Genomic DNA, 14,996 nt, shown 5'->3' with positions numbered 1-14,996 from the left:
GGAACCCCTCCCCCTTAACCCTTTTTATGGGATAAATCGTCAAAATGTGATGACGAACTTAAAAGCGTCTTCATCACATATAAAGCAATTAATGGCTCTATGGGAAGTGAACAGGCATGTTATTATCAATAGTTTTGCAAACGGAATCAGGACCGATTTCTTTGAGATCAACAAAAAATCAAAATCGGTTTATGTATGAATCGTAGACTATCTATCACAAACATCCCTTCCCCTCCAAGTGCCACGTGATTTACTGAGAGCCTCTTAATCTGCTCCTGTCCTACAAGCAGACGGTTCAGGGGTCAATTCTCGGTCGTTCCTTTCAAAATCAGCAAATTTCAAGTTTAATACAAATTATACATGCCATACTTTTACTACACTTGGAAAACTGTACTGACGTGTGAGATAAACTCTACGAGCATACGAAATAGGAAAAAAATTCTCCGACCCCACTTCAATTTTCGACAAACATATGCTGTGGAGTAATTTTGTCCCTGATCACGAAACTGAAGTCTAATTTATCTATACCTAACACGCAGATTCCAGCTTGTTTTTCCCTTCAAACCCAAACTTGTCTAACCAATGGAGTTGGTTAAATTGAGTTATTCCACAACCGGACCTTGGAATCTTCCAACTCTGTAAACTTTTTCTTCTCGTAAGAAAGTTCATCCAAAAACAATATAAAGTTCTATCCTGAAGCCAACACAATCCTCCGAGACCGTCTTCTTTTCTTCTTTCACATGTTTTAAATCTAATTTTATCGTCACTTTTGGGAAATGCTCCCCCAACATAAACTCGCACATTACGCGACGGGAAGCTGGAAAACAAATCTGGGATTCACTCTCCGGGTAGCGAAGGCGTGGGCGTTGATGCCTGATAGATCTGATAGAACTTCCCGCGGGGGTGGCCACAGGAGGTCACACTTTAGCGGCATTTTGGTGGGATGGGATCGTAATGACGCTCTTATCACATAAAATATTCATCTGATTTCACTGGAGGAATGAAGTTGGAGTCATAGAGTGATTTGCAGGATGGTTTGAAGGATAAAAGCTTTTAAATAAAAATTGATAACATTCAGGCTTTTAAAACATTTTAACATTATTACACTTTTATTTAATGAGTTAAACATATAACATTTGAAGAAACGTCTCCAAATATTTATCTCCTAAATTTCCTTTGAAATTAAAATCGTCATTTCTACGTTAGAATTAAAACAGTTTTACAATCTTGCAATAGGACCCACCCTAATGCTTTTAAGGTTGCGCTTGAATACATTTTAGCCTCTGACATATGAGCGTTATTTCCGTTTATAACACACTTTACAGTATTTAGCGTAATGATACGTGATGCTGACAAATTGCGAATTATTTATTAACCCTCTACAACCCAACCCCGCCTCTAGGCGGGCTTCGATTTAAAAAATCGCCAAAAATCCATTTTTCAACCAATTTTTGATCTTTAAAAAGCATTGGAAATTTTAGGGTTGGAAGTTTGACTTGTTTTATGTGACTTTGCCAATGTTTTTAAAAATGTCATTTTTTTAGGGATCAACTTTGGCTGTGTTTTTTACTAACATTTCCTATATTTTAAGTAAAAAGAAGTATTCAGTAATTTTTGTAGTGTCCCAGACTATCCCTCTAAGCATTTTTTTACAACTTAAATGATAATGGTGCCATTTTATAGCAGAAAATGAGAAAAACATGCAAAAAATTGAAAAAGTGACTGTAAAACCATGAAAAAATTAGATAGGCAAAATGTAATGATATCAGGTGGTAGAATAGGCCAAATACTACCAAAAACAAACATAAACTAAAGCATGAGCATGAGCATGAGCATGAGAGATCACCCATGGTTGCCCCTCCGTTGCTGAACAGAACCGTAATATCCTTTCAGCACTACTGGTCATAGGCTTCGACGATCTAGTAGTGTTTCCCTTATCAACAGCATGTATGAATGCGCTGAAAAGATAAAACACCATGATTGCTAAAGCTAGATCAATTGCGAATAGGTAACAGTCATTGGCCACCAACGGCGCCCGCCATGTCAGTTTGTAGACCTCGATTTTAAGGGACGGGAATGTTAGTTAGCGCAGGTTGCTACTAGGGCAGCTGATTTACTCTGTGCTTACACCCCACGAGCGCCAGGAACCTGAAAACTTGTTAGTAGGATAGGGTGTTTGGTCAGGATTCATCATAGAAGATGATGATGCGACCCAAAATCATAGTGTTTGTTGAAAGGTGTTATATATTATTCTCAAGGCAAACAATCGGATGCTGCGGATGAGACATTTCCCGTTTATCGGTTGTTAAATTTCAAATGAAATGGTTTAGTCTTAGACAGCCGGCTGTGGAAAGATAGAACCAAAATCATTTGTAATTAAAACTGAAGAGTTAAACAGTGTAATTTTTAACTTAAGATGATTTCACGAGTTTTAAATGATTGATGTTTAGTGAGGTACTGATTAACTTTGCGAACGACGAGTTACGATGTTTATCGAGATGAAATGGTATGATAGGGTTTTGTTGTTGTTGCACGCCGCGACGGACACGAAAAATCTTGCGACCCGACGGAAAGGGATCGCAAATCGGACTGGCTAGCTGTCATCGGGACAACCAGAGCCAGCCGCACCTTAACACACACACGCACGCGGAAAAAAACGAAAAACACATTGCGACGGACGCGAAAAATCTTGCGACCCGACGGAAAGGCATCGCAAATCGGACTCTGCCCATTCCTGTTTTTTTTTCACTTTGTAAACAAACACGACCATCCGCTCGCACTGATGGAACATAATTGAATGATTTCCCCCCCGTCCAGCGCGTCCCTTCACTCAATATTTTTGCATGCACAATCCTGATTGTTTTCACTTTGTAAACAAACACAACCATCCGCTCGCACTGATGGAACATAATTGAATGATTTCCCCCCGTCCAGCGCGTCCCTTCACTCAATATTTGCATGCACAATCCTGATTTTCTCACTTTGTAAACAAACACAACCATCCGCTCGCACTGATGGAACATAATTGAATGATTTCCCCCCGTCCAGCGCGTCCCTTCACTCAATATTTGCATGCACAATCCTGATTTTCTCACTTTGTAAACAAACACAACCATCCGCTCGCACTGATGGAACATCACTACCAAAAACAAACATAAACTAAACAAGATAAATGCAAATTAAAATACTAAAAATGAAACAAGAAAAACATAAAACAAGAGAAGTAAAGTTTTTCGTAGAACAAAAGTTGCTCAAAATGACCTCCTAAACAAGGGAAAAATAAAAATTTTCGAAAAAAAAATTTGGGCAGTAGAGGGTTAAGGGCAGCTCTTACTAGCTAGTCTGACGACAATTTGCTTTCTTACTGGGGACGCCGTGGGAAATTAAAGATGGAGCACAAGTCACTGTCATTCTTGTGTGCTGGGTAAACGAGTATTCACATTTGGAAATTGTGCGAATTCCTGAATCCCCACGGAGAAACAGTTGTTGTGTCAAAAATAGTTTCAGGAGCTTCAATAATTCAAGGACGTGAAAATTTCAAGATGTGGAAACCTATGTTGAAATGATATAAGCGCACACAGGTGCTCATTCATAGAAAGCATCGCATTCCACGTTTTGAGGACGAAGACTTCCTTAAGTTACTGTCGATTTCTTTGTACTCTAATCGGGAAATAGCTAAATACCCTCATCATAACTCCTCACTTATGAGCTGAATCAAGCTTATCTTACTCATCATGGAAGGTATGGAGGGAGGGAAAAGCATTTTCTCACATCCCCAAAGAAACATTCCTTGCAATAGACAGGGCGAGGGATAATGGTGAAGAGTGAAACTGGAGCATAAGCCCCACAGAGGCGGATATTCAATTCGACGTCATCGTGTTTGCTTCTGCTTCTTCGGCATCAGTCCCCAGAGGGTTGGCTCCAAGCAGAGTTTGACTTAAAACAGCTCCAGATAAGAAACGGGCTTATAAGTCGAGTTGAATCTCTGCAAATAATTTCTCCACGTTGGGGCACGTGCTAAGGGAGCGTTCAATTATTACTTAACGCTGTTGCGGGGAAATGTTGAATGGAAATTTTGTTACGGAGGGGGGAGTGGGTAAAAAAATCATTTTTTTTGCGTTGCGTAATAAAAGAATGCACCATGAAACAACGAATTCCAAACAGCATTGCTGCCCGCTTAAGCTGAGATGAGTGAGTGCGTTTGTGTTTATTTGGAAAACCTGTGACTGTTTCCAATTCTTGTCACTTTTCACACGACATACAGGTTATTGAGTTTGCATGCGCAAAGTACTCATTATGTCTCATTATGTTGTCTAATTTTTGATTGTTGAGCATAGGTATGACCCCTAAACTACGCTAAAATTATTTAGAATTTTTAAATCCAAGATGGCGGCCAAAATGGCGGTGATGCAATATTGAAAAAATGTATTTTATTTTTTAAAAGGCAATCAACAACACAAATTTAACTAAAATGGGGCGTAAAACTCAATTTTTTTGTTAAAAAAAGACAATGAAAAAATACGATTTTTTTTGTTCGTGATTTGATTTTCCGAAGTTCCATACAAACCTTCGGATAATCGAACTTCGTATAATGGAAACTTCGGATGATCGAGGCTTTGGATAATCGAGTCTGGACTGTATTGTTAATAATATCCATTTCCATTTAAAAATTGTTTAACAAAAATTATGCTCAAAGCTCAATCTACTAAAGCCATAACCAGGTAGCGGAAACTTATAACAATCAAGCAAGTCACAATAAAAATCAACCACTGTAAATTTTGCATGGAGCAACCGGTCGGCAACCTAACTTCATCAACATTTAAATATTTAAGTTAAAGTACTCTTCAAAGTGGCTCACCGTACTGGGAGGAAGTAACTAATGCTTCCCATGAGACCCGTGGCTAAACTTTTCACCCACGAAAGTTAGTTGTGCCATAATAAATTAATCACATTTCTCGTAGGAGAGCTCCCGAAAACGGTTTTTTCCAGAGGGATTGTGCCTATTGTGGCTTTCCTAATGGTTTCATCTGGTTAGATACAAGAAAATATTCACTTCCTTTCTCGTCCGGTCCAGTTGTGATCTGGTTGTGGGTTTTACAATAATAAGCAATAACGAGTTTAGAAAATAATTAAGGCAAGTAATGAAACAACTCGATCTCAGATGAGCTTTTCTTAACCAAAGGTCTAATGCTACGAATTAAAATTTTGCAGAAGTTTGCACTTTGAATGCTTCTTTTGCCGTGAATAGATGCATCACCGTCAGATGGTTTGTGGAATTTATTTTCTTAACTGCTTGTACCTTGTCGTAAAATTTTCGTTTTTCCATCCGCTTTTGATTGAGAGGTAAACACAGCAATCAATTTATGTGTGTCTAAATTTGATAAATAACAAATTGTGTTTTAAAACTTTTAAAAATCGTTATTTTAATTTAACTTCTTTTGTTAGCGAAATTTTTTTTTTGTCCCTAAATGTTCAGAGCTATACAGTTCACAAATATTGAAGGTGAACCTCAATCCTTGACTTAATTTATCTACAATTATATGGGGGAAATTTTTCTGAGGCACACACCCCATTATCTTATGTACGGCCCATATGCTTTGATGGAGACACATGGTTGCTTAACATTGATTGCAATGTTCTAATTATTTTTATCCCAACAACAATTTATGGCATTGTAGCTGCAACAGTTGTAAATCGAGTATGATATGTGCAGCTCAGTAAATCTAACTCCAAACAAATGCAAAAATCACCTAAACTATGATTCAGGCTACCAACGATTACTGCTTCTACTGTGTAAAATTTATCACCCAGACAATATATTCCGTCCACTGACAAGTCACCGCGGACCACTCTAAATTGTAATAAATATCACGGGACAAGTTCCGCCATTGATTGTAGATTTATTACAGTAAACGCCGTATCTATAGTGGCATGATGTGTGGGTCGAGGGTCATTACTGGGTATATTTGCAATCACAATAAAAATCAAAAGGTCAACCCCCCCAAACAATTGGCTATTAGCCATCACCAAGCGGACAAAACACCGGAAATTACAACGCAATCGTTAATGCTGATGCTGGGGCTGGGATGGGTCAAATGTCACGCAATATTGGTATAATAATCACACTTTCACGCTATTTAACCGCTACAACACTTCCAACTCGCGATGTGCTAATTAAACTTTTTTCCTCTCTCATCATCATGGCTCCTTATTTATTATACCCACGTCAGCTTTCGCAACACCCGGAAGATATTGGGACATTTCCGGGGTAAAGTTGTTCCAGCAGCCTGCTGTCCTTCCAATCTTTTTTTTTCTCCAACTCTGCGATTTGTGGGACGTGCCAGGCCAAGTTCGGTCCCATCCGTTATCCCAAAAAATGCCCTCGGGTCACGGTGCGTGAAGAGACGCTGCTGCATTCCTAGGGGTTTCCAACAAACTGTGATGGATTTTGCCCACAGAATAGAAATATTTTCCTCCAAAGCAGGGTCGTCTGGGTAGAAGCGAGTTTAGCATATTTTAATTTCGGTCGTTTACCCGTGAACATTTAAAGCAGATTTTAGTTTTATCTGCTCAACTTATAAGCAATTTGATTATTCTTCACACGATAACATTATAGGACTGATAATTTCGCTGATGTCCTAATTCTCTCCCATTTCTACGTGAGATCCTGTTGGTGAAATACGTTGGGAGAAACATGTGGATGGTGACATACACGGTTCCCTTTCTCGGCTTACCATCCATTTGTTGCCTTTATTTGCTTCTTCCGGTCCGAAGGAATGTTGCGTCAAGTTGGTTCCGTTTCCCTTTCAATTAGTCAATCACGTCACGTCAAGCGTCTGGAAGTTTTTTGGCCACTCCCAGCAACGGTCATGCATGACGATGGTGGTTATTCTTTTTAGAACTACTCCGAGGATGGATGCAACGAGATCCCGTTGGGAAAGTGCGTTCCCTTAATGGTCACGTTATACATGACTTTGTGAAGCTAACTGAACGTATGCCAGAAAAGATTGAACTATTTTAATGTTTGAACCGATCTACACAGTAAAAATGAGTAAATTTGGAAGGAGTAATGATGTAATTATATCTCAATATAGACTGAAAAAGTGACATTATACCAGAAAAGAGGAAAACTAACACATTTTTTCTGAATTTGCCATGATAAACAAGAAATAATGAATAAAAGAAAGTACACCCAACCGGCGGTCGCATGATTTTGATACATGGCGGCATGAAAGTATATCAGAATCTGCATGAAATCTGTCCTCATGCATTTTTTGCGATATAGGGGTATGACATTTTTGCCCGTTACCGACAATTATCGACCGACGGCTGATTGATTGTATTGCAGACAAAAAATCTTAACAGAACGAGGATTGAACCATCAACTTCTAGGTTGCTGATCCGACACGCTACCACAGCGCCATGGACGCTTGATGAATTGTGAGGGACAGAGCGCTAACATATTGTTCTCTCTGGAGTGTTGCTCGGGGACTCGCCAGCATTATATGTGTTGGTGCGAACTGTAGATCGCTGACATGTTTACACGCTGGCAAAAATGATTTACGGGCCTGCTGCAAAAAATGTTATAAAAAACAATGAAAATTTGATTTGTTTCAGAGAAAAATCAAATAAGTGTCGGAGATCGCGATGGCTGTTACGACTAATCCTAGAAATAGACTAGAAAAAATAACTAAGCCACGTAAATTGCACGACTCTCTGACACAGGCCCATCCTCCCAAGGCACAAGAAAGTTGAAGTGAAAACATGAAAATTAATGGCACCCCCAGCCTAGCTTTAGCCCTGCCCTTTACGTAAAAGGAGGGCGACGTTACCTCTCAAGAGTTAAAAAAAGAAAGACTTTTTCTCTCGTGTGGAGCAAATGCGCCACAATTTCCTACTGAAGTTGCCTAATTACAACTCCTAGGGTGCCAAAGTAAAGGTTCTAGTGATCCTTGAGCAGGCAAAGTAGGCGAACCCTTTTTACACGGAGAAAAATCAGTTCCCAAAAATCGTGAACAAGCGTTCATGAAATTTGGAATCACGAACAAAGTGTTCAAATTTTATGGTACATTTTTCAAAACGTGGTAACGAATTTCATGAACGCTTATTCGCGATTTTGAAAACTGATTATTTTCCATGTAGTTCAATTTCAGTATAAGCTCGTTGAAGTTTGCACTCGCGGCAAAGCACGCTGCGTCTTTGTTTTCTTGTTTCCTTGCATTAAATGCAAGCAGAAATTTTCTGCTTTCATTTTCTATATTGCAAAAATCTAAAAATGGAATAAAAACAAAATTTTCAGAAGGCTTTCCATCAACTGTTGATTAGATATTGTCAACCTATTTTGCCTAAATATTAAATTTTGAGGTAGTAGCAACAGTGTCTTGAATTTTCTTCTCTGCACGTTCAAAATGCTGTTCAGAAATTTTATGTGAAGCAGCGACCCAAACTTCAGCCAACTATTCCCAAGTGTCAAGAAGTTGTCTCTTGACTTGACATCCGACGAACTTGGCAACAACGAGTGAGTGCGGTTATTCAAGGGTTAAACATGCTGCTGCAAACTGGTACAAACTTCGTGACGGCTAACTGAAACCTAACTTGCTTTTAATTACAGACCATTAAAGACTTGCTTTGTGCTACATATTAAGTGATTTAGGCAGCAGAAAGTAGGATAATTCTTGTACATTAATCTTGCTGTTCCGTTTCATGTTGGGCCAATATTGAGCAGAATTGCATGATGCGGCATGAGTGTGGTTCGCTTTCGGAACAACTATATTGAGGAAAGTTGTGTCGTTACACACTTGTTTTAACTCTGGACAAACTGACCTAAATTTAAAAAAGACTATTCTTTGGGGAAGATACTAGTTTTTAATCGAAAAATGTATTGCTGGTATTTAGCTCGAAAATTATTTCACAACAAAATTATAAACTTTTTAAGATCTTGACTAGATTTACATTATACGGGATCAGTAATTCTAAATTTACAAAGCTCTTTCTGCACATCAGGTAAGATATCCCAAAATTTACCTTGTATTGCACTCCGATGAGCTATAAATCACGTCCCAGGTAGCAACGAACGCTCGTCTTCCCGGTCTTCGCTGCCGGATAGCAATAATTTCCCTCCAATTAGTTGGCAACATCCCTTCCCCGGTGTGTGCTCAATCTCGTCCATCTTAATTGTCCCTAAGTACGGCTTCTTGGAGGGCTCCGAATTTTGCCCTAGTCTGTGAGAATGCAACCAAGGGCCATGAAATCAGATTACTTTGCCCCACAGCACACGGCTGTCAGCTTCCTGGCCTGTCCGCGAATATTTAGAAACCCCAGTATCCAGAGGTATAGTACAGGATGAGGATATCTACAATTTGTATTTTTTTTAAATGCTTGCTTACGTCTTTCAACTCTGTTCAAAGGGGTAAATCCATTACTGAATCCCATATCAATCATTTGAGAAGCATAAGCAAAACACCATTCCATATCTTGGCTGTAGGGACCGTTCTCTGACTATGAGAAAGTTCCACATCGATATACAATACATAGATGTTAACTGAATCCATCCACGTGATTGATTAATTTGAATTTTATTTTTTTTTAATTTGATTCATATAAACACAAACAATAAAAATCAAACTATCTATTTACAACTTAGTTTCCCTCGCAGTTCTTGATTCTCTTGATAGTGCTTCTCTCCTGCGAATATTTTAAGCCAGGTTAATTAACACAGCTGCACGTTCAGCGTCGAACTATGTACAGAGTCAACAGTATTGATGAGCGAGCACACTCTCCCTGCCTATGTTTTAATTGAAAGAGTTACTCAGCGCCAGCTAAAAGTAAATATTCCTTGAGGGATTTTCTTCCAATTAAAATGTTTAGCCAGTAAATCCTTAGCTTTTTCTTACTTTGCGTTGAAACTAATGGATTCAAAAGTGCTGATGATGAAAATCAACGCTTCGCAAAGCCTTAGTGCCTTTTTCTTGCTCTTTATCAACTCAAAGAAAATCAATGCGCTCTTTCGATCTATAAGAAAATCAAAACAAAATGTTATACACTTCCTATGTACATTATTCCACTGTTCACAGTCTGGGAAGCTCCCGAAAATTTGCATTTTCAAGCTTCACAAACAGCCAATTAGTGAAATGGGAAAACTTGCCATTTTACGCCGGCTTCGCTTCGCCTGGCGTCCGTGGGGGGTTTTCAACAAGTCCATGGAGACAAATTAAGGTCATTACTTTTTATGCCTGCGCTTCCGATATTTCGATACCCGCAGAGACGAAGTGATCACTACTTGTTCTCAATTTGTCTCATCATTTGCAAATTAACTTTTACTTACACCATAAGTCCTCCGCCCAAGGAGTTCAGCTATATATTTTTTTGTTTAATATGCTGGAATAAAAACGATTTATTAGGATAAGATCATTGCAGCGTGGTTTTTATTGAAACATTCCAGAAGCATGGTATAGGGTTGATAATTTGCCATTTTTTGTTTTTGCAGCCTAGATTTTCTGATTTAATTATTCGGTAACTCGGTGAACTATATGTGGCATACTACCTGGAATATGTGTTATGCTCAAATGCCTCGTTATGCCACAAAATAAAAGAGGAAAAAATGCTTCCGTCCAGGGGCGCCGACTAGTTCAAAATGTTGGGGGGGCACGGTTGTTTTCCGAAATCGATAAGTAAGAGTGGCGATTAGATGTTAATGTTTCTTGTATATCACGAATTTTTATAATTTTATTACGATGTGATACGATTTTTTTTTCATCCGGAATTATTTTTTTTTTAGAAAATAATAATTTATTAAAACGTGATTGAGAATGTTAATTAGGGGGATTTTTTTATATGTTTGAAAGGCGAATTCCTTCTCATAGGCATATTGTCACTTATTTTCTAGAAGTAACAGTCAATAATAAAAATAATCAGATATTTAGAAATTCAACAATACAAATACTCTAAAAATAAAAATAAAAGTAAAAAGCCAAAATTTAGATCTTCAGAAATAAAAAAAAATACACATTTAAAAAAACATACATTTTTCAAATCTGCAATTTAGAAAAAAAAAACACAAAATTCAATATTCCAACATAAAAAAAATAATAGTATAAAAATTCTAGGGTTAAATAAACTCATGGCTTGAAAATGTTAAGAAATCAAAAGCAGGAAATCAGAAATTTAAACAATCAGTAATTTAGAAATAACAATAAAATTCAATGTTTAAATAAATCGAAAATTTAAAAATAATACTTTTGACAACAAATATTTTTTAAAAATTTAAGTATTTAAGAATTTAAGAATTTAAGAATTTAAGAATTTAAGAATTTAAGAATTTAAGAATTTAAGAATTTAAGAATTTAAGAATTTAAGAATTTAAGAATTTAAGAATTTAAGAATTTAAGAATTTAAGAATTTAAGAATTTAAGAATTTAAGAATTTAAGAATTTAAGAATTTAAGAATTTAAGAATTTAAGAATTTAAGAATTTAAGAATTTAAGAATTTAAGAATTTAAGAATTTAAGAATTTAAGAATTTAAGAATTTAAGAATTTAAGAATTTAAGAATTTAAGAATTTAAGAATTTAAGAATTTAAGAATTTAAGAATTTAAGAATTTAAGAATTTAAGAATTTAAGAATTTAAGAATTTAAGAATTTAAGAATTTAAGAATTTAAGAATTTAAGAATTTAAGAATTTAAGAATTTAAGAATTTAAGAATTTAAGAATTTAAGAATTTAAGAATTTAAGAATTTAAGAATTTAAGAATTTAAGAATTTAAGAATTTAAGAATTTAAGAATTTAAGAATTTAAGAATTTAAGAATTTAAGAATTTAAGAATTTAAGAATTTAAGAATTTAAGAATTTAAGAATTTAAGAATTTAAGAATTTAAGAATTTAAGAATTTAAGAATTTAAGAATTTAAGAATTTAAGAATTTAAGAATTTAAGAATTTAAGAATTTAAGAATTTAAGAATTTAAGAATTTAAGAATTTAAGAATTTAAGAATTTAAGAATTTAAGAATTTAAGAATTTAAGAATTTAAGAATTTAAGAATTTAAGAATTTAAGAATTTAAGAATTTAAGAATTTAAGAATTTAAGAATTTAAGAATTTAAGAATTTAAGAATTTAAGAATTTAAGAATTTAAGAATTTAAGAATTTAAGAATTTAAGAATTTAAGAATTTAAGAATTTAAGAATTTAAGAATTTAAGAATTTAAGAATTTAAGAATTTAAGAATTTAAGAATTTAAGAATTTAAGAATTTAAGAATTTAAGAATTTAAGAATTTAAGAATTTAAGAATTTAAGAATTTAAGAATTTAAGAATTTAAGAATTTAAGAATTTAAGAATTTAAGAATTTAAGAATTTAAGAATTTAAGAATTTAAGAATTTAAGAATTTAAGAATTTAAGAATTTAAGAATTTAAGAATTTAAGAATTTAAGAATTTAAGAATTTAAGAATTTAAGAATTTAAGAATTTAAGAATTTAAGAATTTAAGAATTTAAGAATTTAAGAATTTAAGAATTTAAGAATTTAAGAATTTAAGAATTTAAGAATTTAAGAATTTAAGAATTTAAGAATTTAAGAATTTAAGAATTTAAGAATTTAAGAATTTAAGAATTTAAGAATTTAAGAATTTAAGAATTTAAGAATTTAAGAATTTAAGAATTTAAGAATTTAAGAATTTAAGAATTTAAGAATTTAAGAATTTAAGAATTTAAGAATTTAAGAATTTAAGAATTTAAGAATTTAAGAATTTAAGAATTTAAGAATTTAAGAATTTAAGAATTTAAGAATTTAAGAATTTAAGAATTTAAGAATTTAAGAATTTAAGAATTTAAGAATTTAAGAATTTAAGAATTTAAGAATTTAAGAATTTAAGAATTTAAGAATTTAAGAATTTAAGAATTTAAGAATTTAAGAATTTAAGAATTTAAGAATTTAAGAATTTAAGAATTTAAGAATTTAAGAATTTAAGAATTTAAGAATTTAAGAATTTAAGAATTTAAGAATTTAAGAATTTAAGAATTTAAGAATTTAAGAATTTAAGAATTTAAGAATTTAAGAATTTAAGAATTTAAGAATTTAAGAATTTAAGAATTTAAGAATTTAAGAATTTAAGAATTTAAGAATTTAAGAATTTAAGAATTTAAGAATTTAAGAATTTAAGAATTTAAGAATTTAAGAATTTAAGAATTTAAGAATTTAAGAATTTAAGAATTTAAGAATTTAAGAATTTAAGAATTTAAGAATTTAAGAATTTAAGAATTTAAGAATTTAAGAATTTAAGAATTTAAGAATTTAAGAATTTAAGAATTTAAGAATTTAAGAATTTAAGAATTTAAGAATTTAAGAATTTAAGAATTTAAGAATTTAAGAATTTAAGAATTTAAGAATTTAAGAATTTAAGAATTTAAGAATTTAAGAATTTAAGAATTTAAGAATTTAAGAATTTAAGAATTTAAGAATTTAAGAATTTAAGAATTTAAGAATTTAAGAATTTAAGAATTTAAGAATTTAAGAATTTAAGAATTTAAGAATTTAAGAATTTAAGAATTTAAGAATTTAAGAATTTAAGAATTTAAGAATTTAAGAATTTAAGAATTTAAGAATTTAAGAATTTAAGAATTTAAGAATTTAAGAATTTAAGAATTTAAGAATTTAAGAATTTAAGAATTTATTCAATTCAATTCAATTCGGTTTTATTAGTGAATAATCAGGATACAATAAGTTCTTTTGAGGTGCATAACAGAGTTTTGGAGTTCCTTTCAGCTGTGTGTTGCACCAAATCCATTTTGGAACAATTATTACTTGTAAATAAAGGCGTCACCAAGAGTAAGAAAAAATAAGAAAAAACTTACTAAAATTGCAAGGGAAAGGGGATAGAAATAGAGAAAGCTTAAAACTAGATCACAGTTTTTTATCCTTTATAGATGTGCTTGATCATCAGCTCCCCAAGGGCCAGGAATTGCTCCGCCTTGTTCCGGCAGCTCCGAAACCGAGTCATCATCTCCCCCGCGAGAGCAAAGAACTCCGGCAGGGTGAAGAGATCTTCCCCGGTGACTTCTTGCTGGGCCGTACTGCCGCTACCGGCAGCGACCACGCTGGCGAATGAACGCCCCCATCCAGGAGGGAACGCTGAGTTGTCTGCTGGAACCGTACGATGTCCAGCTGCCGGCACGGTTACGCTCGTACTTCGCTGAGGAGGGTGGGACGCTGCTGCTTTCTTCTTCCTCTTTTCCTGCTCCTCGAGGTAGTTTTTCCGTGCGCTGCATCCACGGTAGTTGCTGGTATGGTTACCTCCACAGTTTGCGCACTTGATGCGCGCCTTGGTTTGCTCTGCCTTGTCCCCCAAGTCCGCCTTGCACGGCAGTGCACACGCCTCAGAGAGGTGTGATTCACCACACTTCACACAGCGGGGCGGGAGGTTGCAGTTCCGTGAGCCGTGGCCGAATTTCTGGCAACGGTGGCATTGTGCTGCGTCCGACGGGTTCTTTGAGTAGAACCGCCAGTTTACCCAAAACCCGTCCAACGCCTTAGTTCGCCGCAGGTCTTGAATTTTGACGGTACCGCGGTCGAAGTACAACAGGTACAGTGTGTGTGTACCTCGTTCCTGATGGGGATGTTGGCGGATGTTGATGTGCCACTGGTTGTGGCACCGGAAGTACCTGAACGGGTTCGCACTGGTGATCTCGGAACATATCCGGGATGTAGTAACTTTTTGTCGATGCCGTCTGCGCTCACGCTCCCCTGCGCGATGGCGGTCGACACGGCGTTGGTTTGTTTACCTTTTTGCACACGGCCGGTAGACGAACTTCGCGGGTTTTTCGAGGCCGCACTCGAACTGCCACGGCCACGGCCGGCCTTTGGCATGCTGCAGGAGCAAACTCGCGGGTTATCACGGTAGATTACGGCGGAAAATTTCGAAAAAACGACAGAGCACTGAGCACTTGACTGCTGCTTGCTCTCGTGCGTACACGGAGGTTGTTTTAAGAATTTAAGAATTTAAGA

This window comes from Culex pipiens, chromosome 3 (genome assembly GCF_016801865.2).
Source record: "Culex pipiens pallens isolate TS chromosome 3, TS_CPP_V2, whole genome shotgun sequence".
Classification (NCBI taxonomy): Eukaryota; Metazoa; Arthropoda; class Insecta; order Diptera; family Culicidae; genus Culex; species Culex pipiens.
The sequence above is the reverse complement of the archived record's forward strand: the minus strand, read 5'-3'. Positions refer to the sequence as shown.